Consider the following 10569-nt stretch of genomic DNA (forward strand, 5'->3'; position numbering starts at 1 on the left):
ATCTCGATTCCTCTAAGGGGGAGAGAATGTAATATTTTCGCATTAAATATTAATGAATTTTGACCACTACACGCCCTGCGCAAGAGCAGCTTAAAATAATCTCCCCGGGACTAGAAGAACCCTGGGCTAAATACTCCACCCTCATGTGTTAATAAACTCTAGCCGCATGGTGCATAAGAGGCCACGGCTTGAAGACCGCAAGGCCGCACGAGAATACCCTTTACGAGAAAGGAAAAAGGATAATGATTAAAATTTTGCAAATTTTTTTACTATTTACCCCCTCCCCTCAGTCGATGCATGGCACGGGAGAGGGAGTGGAGCTAAGTGGAGGAGAGAGGAGTGTGGTGTGGAGAAGCATGAGGGAGGGGAGGCACGCAAGCCAGCCACGTGGGAGGCTATCCCCCCCCCCCACCCCCCCCCCCCCCCCCCCCCCCGCCCCCCTACACACTATATGAACCCCCCTTAGGGGGGGAAGGAAGAGAGGATCGTGAGCTACCATGCTACTGCCATCGCCGCCCTGCTGCGCCATGCTGTCCACCAGGCTGCCACCTTCTTCGCAACGACCACTTCTCTCTCCATGTTTTTGTCAAAGACAGAGAAGCATTAGAAGCTTCTAATTTTGAGCTTCCATAAAGCCTATTCTCCCATGCATTGCACGTTTTTCTTAAAACCACCTGCTGTAAGGGCAGTGTCCCACATAGAGGAGAAGAGCTCAATCAGAGAGGGTTCGATACGCGAAAGTAACCCAAGGGAAAGTTGCTGAAACAAAATATCTACGCCGTCTATGGCTCCCAAGAAAATGGTGAGAGGCACACATGTGGGAGCTTCTACTCCGAGTTCGCGTGTGGATAACAATCTAAATCTCAATGCCCAGGTTCTTAGAAATGGATTTCGCATGGAAAGAATGCATTTAAGCATGTCTTTAATACACGTAGTCGAGTTAAATACATTTGGAAATTTTAAACGCAATTATCCATTCGTTTACGAAGTTAGTGCATGTCATGCCTTTGAAAAATTCTTGCACTTCCAAGTTGCAATCTCCTTGAATGTATAACGCATAAATTAGAAGAGGAATTGTGTTAAGAAGGATGGAGCTTGTCACATGTTGCCCTTATGATTTAAATCCATGGATGTGATTCGTATAAAGATTAATCTTAGACGCCATTGAATATTGTCCAAATAATTGCTGCATGAAAAGGAAACCATGAACTTACTTGTTGCATGCGAGGATGCTTGAGTTTTAAGTCGGGTTAAATGCTGTAGGATGGATTAAGTCAATAAATAGTCCTATGACATTCACTCATGCATGAACTTCTTTATCGAAGTTGTTTTAGAAGAAGATGCATTTCATATTAAATCATGAATTCAATGCATTGGAAAAAGGGTTTATAGGTATAGTTCTTGTTAAAACTCAACGTAGGTTTCTATACGAGTTAGTCCTAAATTGTCAATCATTAAAGCTTGGTTCCGTTGCATCATTATAGTTTTAGCGCAAGGGAAAAGAAATGATCATTGAAATCTTTTAGCTGCATAGAAGGAAAAGTCTATGAATCGCATATTTGCATGGAATGTTATGTTTTACAATTATTTACATCTCTTAGGAAAAGGATTTGCATCTCTTCTAAGGAAAGATCACCTCTTGTCACAAGACAATTGGACCAGTTAGGTAATTCGTTGTAAGGGTGTAACTCAAATGATGACCACTTCAATGCGCTAGGTAGAGCTAAGCCGCGTTAAAATTCTGCTTGGTATCGCACTTGGAAAAACCATCTTGATAATTTCGACCTCAAAGGTCCTACCCACATTCACGGAATGTTGGGATTAATTGGATGCCCATACAATAACGATCTAGGGTTTTTACCCTACAAATCAATAGCCAAATACTAGACTTCCATTTGAAATTAGAAACCCTAGGGCCAAACGTTATCGGCCTAGCAAGGTTAGGATTATGCCTCATGATCTGAGAATGGCAAGTCAATCATAGCAAGGACATGCATCCAGTCTCGCTCATCCTTCGGGCATGGGATATACTTGATCAAGGACCCATATGACCTCTTGACTTGAGCGTTACCTTTAAGCATCGCGGAGATGACATCCAAGTCGACTGGTGAGGTCTTCCAAGTGTCCATCTCTACCCTCATAGCTTCTGTTCTATTGCCAAGGAAGATTAAGCCGTTACCACAATCTTTGATGACTCTGGCATTGTGCATCCAGGGTCGGCCTAATAGGATATCGTAGTCCACTCCCTTCATGACTATAAAGTCAACCGAGAACTGGATGATTGCGATTTTCACCGGTCAATTTTTAAGTACTCTGAATGGTTTCACTCTCATACCATTTGCTAGTGTGACATTGAACGTGGCAGTCTTGACAGGTGGGATTTCCCAAGTCTAAAGCATTGCGTGGCTCAGTACACTAACCCCCACTCCTGAGTCTACAATCCCCTTTCTTGTTGTGTTACCTAGGGCTAAGACAGGTAAGACCACATGCATCTCGGTGCCTTCCCAAAAAGCATTAATGTGCAAGGACTTAGGCATAGAGTGCAGCATCAGACTTGGTATGTGTGTCTCTGCATCCTGGTCGTGCGGGTCTATAGTAGTTTGCTCTCGTGATCCTTCAACCCACCGCTTCAGGTCTTGCCATAGGGTGGAATGCTACCTAAGCAGTTCTCCCAGGATCAGCATCACAGGGGTTGTCACTAGCATGGTAAGGAGGTCATTGACTACTCGTCTTTCTCCTATTTTAGATTGTCTTGGTGGCCAATGGCTGTGACTGATTTGCTAGCCTATAGCGTCAAGCCTAAGCGGTACCACTTGCGGCATAGTTGCATCTCTTGATTTTGGTCAAGGGGGTGAGACTGGCGTGCTTATGCTAGAGAGATCTTCGATCTCGTCCTCTAGGATGGGATTAACATCTTTAAAGTGCTCTTGGGCCTCTTTTACCCATTCCTTCACTTTCTCGATAGCCTCTAGTTGGCACTTCGGATGTGGATATTCTCCTACCTTAGCACTCCCCTTTTCGGCCGTCTTAGGAGCTAAGGTTTTTGCCTCTGTGTCAACGACCTTTCCAGTAGGGAGAGTCGTGGCACTCTCAGTTTTCAGCATGATCTTAGCTTTGGGTTCCTTCTTTCTTTGTCTACGGCTCTTCTTCCTGATCAAGGTTGCATCGAGGTTGCTAGGACCTGGCCTGCTTTGTTGTGCTCGGGTCATGACATGCAATGGGATAGGTGTGGCCTCCCCATCGAGATTCTCAATGCCAAACAGCCCCAATGGGATAGATGGCACATTTGCTAAACTTGAGAATGGTTTTCACTTGGCATAGTCAATGAAGAGATGAGTGATTCAGCACTCAAGGCACCTTAGGTCTACATTGTCTCTATTTGGTTAATCCCTTTCAGGACAATGTGATGAGACATGCCCTGGATGACTGCAAGTCCAACATATGATTGGATCCTATGTCTACCCTCCTAGCCTCTACCTCGGGCTAATGCCATCACCGGTAGTGGTCGATAGCCCATAAGGACTGTGTTGCCCTCATCGCCGTGCGAGACATATGGGTATATGTAAGTCTCTTCCTCATTTGGCTCCTCCGCGTAGTGAACTGGAGCGTCACTCGGTGGATGGGTCACATAGAGACTAGGTGGTCTAGGTATGCCTATAGGGTTTATGTCCATTCTAGGAACAGCCAGTTTAATGTCGTTAGGCACATGAAGGGCCAATGGGGCTCCCCTTTCGGAATTGTTGGGGTCTACATGCTAGAAATGGCTAGCCATATGGTTGTGAGTACGGAAGTCTTCTTGGTAATCTGCAATGCATGACGTTGTGACTGAATCTACCGCAATTAGCACAAGGTCGTGGCCTAGGGTCTTGACACTCGGTCGACAAGTGGTTTTTTGCCATAGTACATGCATTGGACGTGTGGGTGCACTGGTCATCTCAACATATCCTACAGTTTGGCTATCTCCATTTTTACCTCAGCCAAGTCTTGGTTTGTCTCAATGGCTTTCCCTTTGTCTTGGGCCACTGGACTTGATCGTTCACTATAGGTTGACACTCTCTCTAAACTTTCTGAGTTGGTCTCTTCTAAATTTGAGCTCCTGGAGCTCCGCTCTTTCAATTGGTCGTCTACTCGAATGGCCTCTTCAAACACCCTAGCTAGCGAGTCTCCCTGCAAGCTCGAGTTGCCTGCCAAGGACTTATATATCTCCTCATTCCGTATTCCACTGATAAACACGGTGGACACCACTCTTTCGATAGGTCGTCCCATGGGGATTCTCTTGAAGAGGCTCCTCACATGGGTGACATAGTCGTGGATGTCCTCTTTCTCTTTCTGCTTGACATGTTGAGATATCGAGCTCCACTCGTGATATACCAGGGTGACCGTTGTGCATTTATGTCACCGACTTGTTAGTTGTAGATGCGGTTGGTACACCGCCCATGAATAATAGCTAGATGACAGCTATCCTTATCTACTCTAGTTTGTGGCTCAGTTAGTATGCCACCTTAGTTATTTGAGTTTGGTTTGAGACCCATATATAGGGTTCTTCTATTTCTTTGTATGAGACTTCTTTTTTGGCTTACACAACTAAGAAGAGGAAAACTGTTTTCAGCCTCCACCTTTGTGTGTATTCCCCCATTGTGCAAGCAAGAAAGCTACAAGTGAGACTCCTTCCTTCTCTCCAACAATCTTGACATGGTATTAGAGCCTTGTTCGTGGTAAGGAGCTCAAGAAAGCAAGCCAAGCTCACGGTGTTCTGGTAAGAGGAGCAGTGTTGCTTTCATTTTCTGTTTTGGGAGCAGATCTCTACAGGTAGCACAGCCGGAAATTGCAAGAGTGCATTGTCTCAGGTTGAGACGCCCTTCGCGGTGAAGCAAGAGGGCAGTATATGCTGCGGGCGAGGGCTTTAGCCCTCGGCGACCTTGTTTTTTTTATTATTTGAGGCCATTTCGGGGCCTGTTTTGAAGGCGGAATTTTTCTGCACGCACTCAGGAAAAGGCCCAGTTTTATGCTGTGCAGCCACTATTCTACAGGTCGGTGAAAAGTTACTGTAGAAATTGCATCGTATGCCTGTGCGCAGAGACATTGGGAGTTACAGAATCATCCCTGTTGCCTGTTGATGCAAAATCGTCACTAGGAAGTGACTGTGTGGTCAAATACCACTTTTGTCAGTTTTGCAGATTAGCCCTTGTGAGGCTGAAGTTGTGTTCTTTGCAGTGACAGAATTTTTTGCAGTGTTCTATAATGGCGTCTGATTCTCTTTCACAGATTGTCACTGAAAAGCTTGACAAGAACAACTTCCAAGCATGGAAGTTTAGAATGACGAATTTCCTTATGGGAAAAGGATATTGGGAATTTGTTGCAGGAAATGAAGAAGAACCAGTTCTTCCTGATGTTCCCAATCAACAGCAAATGCAGGCATTTAAAGCATAGCATGAGAGAGCCAGGAAAGTTATGTACTGGCTGTCTATTAGTATTTCAGACTCTATGATTGTGCATATTCAGGATGCAAGTACGCCAAAGGAGGCATGGGATACTTTGTCAAAAATGTATAGCACAAATACGCAAGCGAGGAAAATGCAGCTCAAGCAAGAGTTGCATAATGTGCAAAGAGAAAGTATGAGCATCAATGACTTCCACATGAAGGTGAAGAAGATTGCAGATGCACTTGCTTCCATTGGGTCGCCAGTGGAAGATGATGATTTAGTTTCTGTGACCTTGAATGGTCTAGGAAAGGATTATGCACAGTTTCGGACATCCATTTCAGTTCGTGAAAGATTTCCTGATTTTGAGGAGTTGATTGCTCTTCTAATTTCTGAGGAGCAGAGAAATGGTGGTGTATCTTCTTCAGGAGGAACTTCAAAAGAAACTGTCTTCTACTCAAATGCTGGAAGAGGTAGAGGCAGAGGTAGAGGAGGCCGATTTGGAGGCCATGGTAGAAATCAGAATATGCAGCAAACTCAAGAAAACCAGTCCTATGGAGGAGGACGTGGTAACTCTAGAGGCAGGGGGAGCCAAAGAGGTCGTGGTGGATGGCAAAGAGGGCAAAATGCAAACAGCAATGTTGAATGCTACTACTGTGGTAAAATGGGTCATATGGCTAAAGACTGCTATAAAAAGCAGAATGACATCATGAATGGAAAACTGTAACAAGGAAATTATGCATCTTCTAGTAGACAGGGTGATGACAGAAATGAGCATTTGTTTATGGTGCAGCACATGAACAATTCTGTGACAAGTGCAGAAGAAAGCAACGATGTATGGTATGTTGACTCAGGTGCATCAAACCACATGATAGGTCATGCAAAATGGATGGAGGATGCAAGGAAAATGGAAAAACCAGGATTTGTGGAGACTGGTGATGATATTGCACATCCTATTGTGCAGATTGGAAAAATTCCCTTGTCTATGCAGGATGGGAAAAAGAAATACCTGTCCGATGTATTTCATGTCCCGAATATCACCAAGAATCTAGTTTCTGTTGATCAAATGGTTGAGCAGGGCTTGTAGGTCAGATTTAATCCTCATGGATGCTTTGTTGAGGATATGAAAAATAAAGGTCGGTTGATAGCAAAAGGAAAGAAGAAGGGCATAATGTTTACGTTGGATGCAGACATGTCTGAATTGAGTGCAGCAATGTTTGCACAAGGGACCGGTGTAGTTGCAGATATTGATATCTGGCATAAACACATTGGTCATGTTAATGTACAACGACTTAAATCAATGCAGGCCCAAAATATTGTTGCAGGACTGCCTAGATTCAAGGTTGTAGAAATGCATAAGGTATGTGAAGCCTGTCAGTTTGGAAAACAGGCAAGGAAACCATTTCCTAGACATGTTCAAGAGAGTGAGAAGCCATTGGAATTAATCCACTCTGATGTGTGGACTACTAAAGCTGCATCTCTTGGAGGCTGTCATTATTTTGTCACTTTTATTGATGACTATAGCAGAAAAGTTTGGGTGTATTTTATGAAAAAGAAAAGTGAAGTTTTTAGGCATTTCAAAACTCTTAAAGCTATGGTTGAAAAAGAGACATGCCTGCAAATAAAATGCCTAAGGTCAGATGGAGGGGGAGAGTACCTCTCAAATGAGTTTGCAAGGTTCTTGCAGGAGCATGGCATAAAGCAGCAATATTCATGCAGTCATACCCACAACAAAATGGAATTGCAGAAAGGAAAAACAGGCATATTGGAGAGGTATCTTGTGCCATGCTCAATGAAAAAGACCTGCCAGATTTTTATTGGGCTGAGGCAGTTGCTACAACAGTCTACATAATGAACATGACTCCCACTGCAGCAATACATGGGATGACTCCAGAGGAGAGGTATACTGGTAGGAAACCAGATATTTCTCATTTAAATTTTTTTGGTTGCATTGCCTATGTACATGTGCCAGATGAGTTGAGATCCAAGTTGGATCCAAAAGCTGAGAAGCACATCTTTATTGGTTACTCTCTGCAGCAAAAAGGGTATAGATGCTATAACCCTTCTACTCGTAAGTTTATAGTGAGCAGAGATGTTGTTTTTGATGAGATGAGTAGCTGTTATAAACCAATAAATGTGATTGATGATGTAGATACACAAAATGATAATGCTGCACAGAATTCACAGCAGCAGTCACAAAATATTAGTGGACCTGGAGCGTCCTCTAGCAGTGGTTCACATTCTTCGCCATGGACAGGCAGATTGAGATCAAGAGAATCTTCTCAAAGCAATGCAGATAGTGGTATTCAGGTATCACGAAAAGGAAAAGAGAAGGTAGATCAGCCCATGTTTGATGTGAATGCAGGTCACTCTTATGTGGATGGTGAATCCAGTGGCTCAGAACAGAGCATTGATGATGAGTTGGGTATTCCTTCTATTGTTACACCTGGAGTAAGGAAGACCAGGGATGTTTTGAGAGCACCTGGGAGTGAACCTACTTTGCGCAGGTCTACCAGAGCTAGGTATCCTGTGGATAGGCTGAAATATGATGGATTTACAGCCATTCACTATGCATATATGGTCAAAGTGATACAGGAACCAGAACCCACTTCTTTTGAGCAAGCCATGGGAAAAGAAAAATGGGAGAAAGCCATGGATGAAGAAATGGATGCCTTGGAAGCAAATGCTACATGGGAATTGGTACCTTTGCCTAAAGGTAAGAATGCAATTGGCTGTAAGTGGGTTTATAAGGTGAAGCACAATGCAGATGGTTCTGTGAACAGATACAAGGCAAGATTAGTAGTCAAGGGGTATGCACAAATATATGGCATTGACTATGAAGAAACATTCAGTCCGGTTGCAAGGATGGCAACCGTAAGAGCAGTCATTGCTATGGCTGCATCAAAGGAATGGTCTTTACATCAGATGGATGTAAAGAATGCCTTCTTGCATGGTGATTTGCAAGAAGAGGTATATATGGAGCAGCCACTAGGTTATGTGCATGCTGTTCATCCTGAGTTTGTTTGCAGGTTGAAGAAAGCATTGTATGGCTTGAAGCAAGCACCTAGAGCATGGTCTGACAAGATAGGACAGTATCTTGTCACTATTGGCTTTCAGATTTCCAAGGCAGATTTCTCACTTTATGTGAGAAAAACAGAGAAAGGTATTATGCTACTTGTCATTTATATTGATGATTTGATTATGACAGGTGACAGTGATGAAGATATCCTTCATGTGAAAATGCTATTGAAGCAAAAGTTTGAGATGAAGGATTTGGGAGAGCTGCGTTATTTCTTGGGCATTGAGGTGATTAGATCACCAAGTGGGATACAGCTCTTGCAGAGGCAGTATGGATTGGACATGGTGTCCAAATATGGGATGACAGGCTGTAAGCCTATTTCAGTTCCTTTGGAGCAGAATGTGAAGCTGACACAGATGCAGGTGAGCTTCTAAAAGACCCTACTATGTACAGACGCATAGTAGGAAGTTTGATTTATATGACTATTACCAAGCCAGATTTGAGCTATGCTGTTGGATTGGTAAGTTAGTTTATGCAGGCTCCAAGGAAACCTCATTTGGATGCGGCTAGATGCATACTTAGGTATGTGAAGTCCACATTGCAGTATGGACTATTTTATGAGACTGGGGTTCAGATACAGCTGCATGGATACACTGATGCTGATTGGGCTGGTAGTATTTCTAATAGACGATCTACCAGTGGTTATGTGTTCTCTTTTGGGAGTGCTGCAGTCACTTGGAGCAGCAAGAAACAGCCTACAGTTGCCTTGTCGAGCACAGAGGCCGAGTACAGGGGTGCAGCAATGGCTGCATGTGAGGTAGCTTGGTTGCATAAGCTACTTTATGATATGCATTAGCCTACAGATGGGCCAGTTGTCATTTATTGTGACAACATGAGCAGTATACACTTGGAAAATAACCCAGTCTATCATGCTAGAACAAAGCACATTGAGGTGCATTATCACTATGTGCGGGAGAGGGTTTTACTAGGTCTTATTGATCTAGTTTATGTCAGCATAGAGGATCAGGTAGCTGACATATTTACGAAGGCATTGGGCACAGAGAAGCTGCGCAAGTTCAGAGACCTGCTTGGTGTGCAGGAATTGGGATTGAGCTCGAGGGGGAGTGTTGAGATATCGAGCTCCACTCGTGATATACCAGGGTGACCGTTGTGCATTTATGTCACCGACTTGTCAGTTTTGCAGATGCGGTTGGTACACCGCCCATGAATAATAGCTAGATGACAGCTATCCTTATCTACTCTAGTTCGTGGCTCAGTTAGTATGCCACCTTAGTTATTTGAGTTTGGTTTGAGACCCATATATAGGGTTCTTCTATTTCTTTGTATGAGACTTCTTTTTTGGCTTACACAACTAAGAAGAGGAAAACTGTTTTCAGCCTCCACCTTTGTGTGTATTCCCCCATTGTGCAAGCAAGAAAGCTACAAGTGAGACTCCTTCCTTCTCTCCCACAATCTTGACATGACATTCATCAGTCTTACTAGTAGATTGTCAGAGTATCCGAGCTTGGAGAATCTCTTGATGAAGAGGTCTTTGAGGCCGTTAAAGTCTGCTCATTCTCTAGCATCTAGACTTGTGTACCAAGTCCTACCGTTGTTGCCCAAGAAAAGCCCAAATGCTTGAGAGCATTGAGTCAAGTCGGTGAGGCCGTTGGCCTCACAGACTTGCTTAAATTGCTCTACAAAGCTGTATGGATCGTCATGGGGTTGGTACTTGTCGAGTTTCTTTGTAACAATTGGGATTTTAGACTGGCCCTTAGAGTCTTGGTTTGCTCCTAATCCTGCTAGTAATGATGTCGCTAGTACTGCAATACTCTGCTTCACTGCTGTGTTGCCAAGCAGTCGCTTCATGAGAAGCTTACTCAACGTCAAGTCTCCTTCCAGGGCTCTTTCATGATCGGTCAGATTCCCACCTGCTAGGTTCAACACCCATTGTACCTTGCACAATTTTGCGTTCTGCCTTAAGCTCCTAGCACTCTGGTCTTGGTTGTATTTCACTATGCCTTGCAGTGCCTTGTGGGCTAGCTTCCGTTCCTCTTCCAAGTTTGTCATGATGGCCTCTGCCATTCTGCCGCGGTGCTCATACCAAGCGTGCGTATCGTAGCTACTCAC

Source organism: Lygodium microphyllum, chromosome 19 (assembly GCF_053477565.2).
Source record: "Lygodium microphyllum isolate KBCC chromosome 19, Lygodium_microphyllum_v1.1.10, whole genome shotgun sequence".
In the NCBI taxonomy this organism is placed as follows: Eukaryota; Viridiplantae; Streptophyta; class Polypodiopsida; order Schizaeales; family Lygodiaceae; genus Lygodium; species Lygodium microphyllum.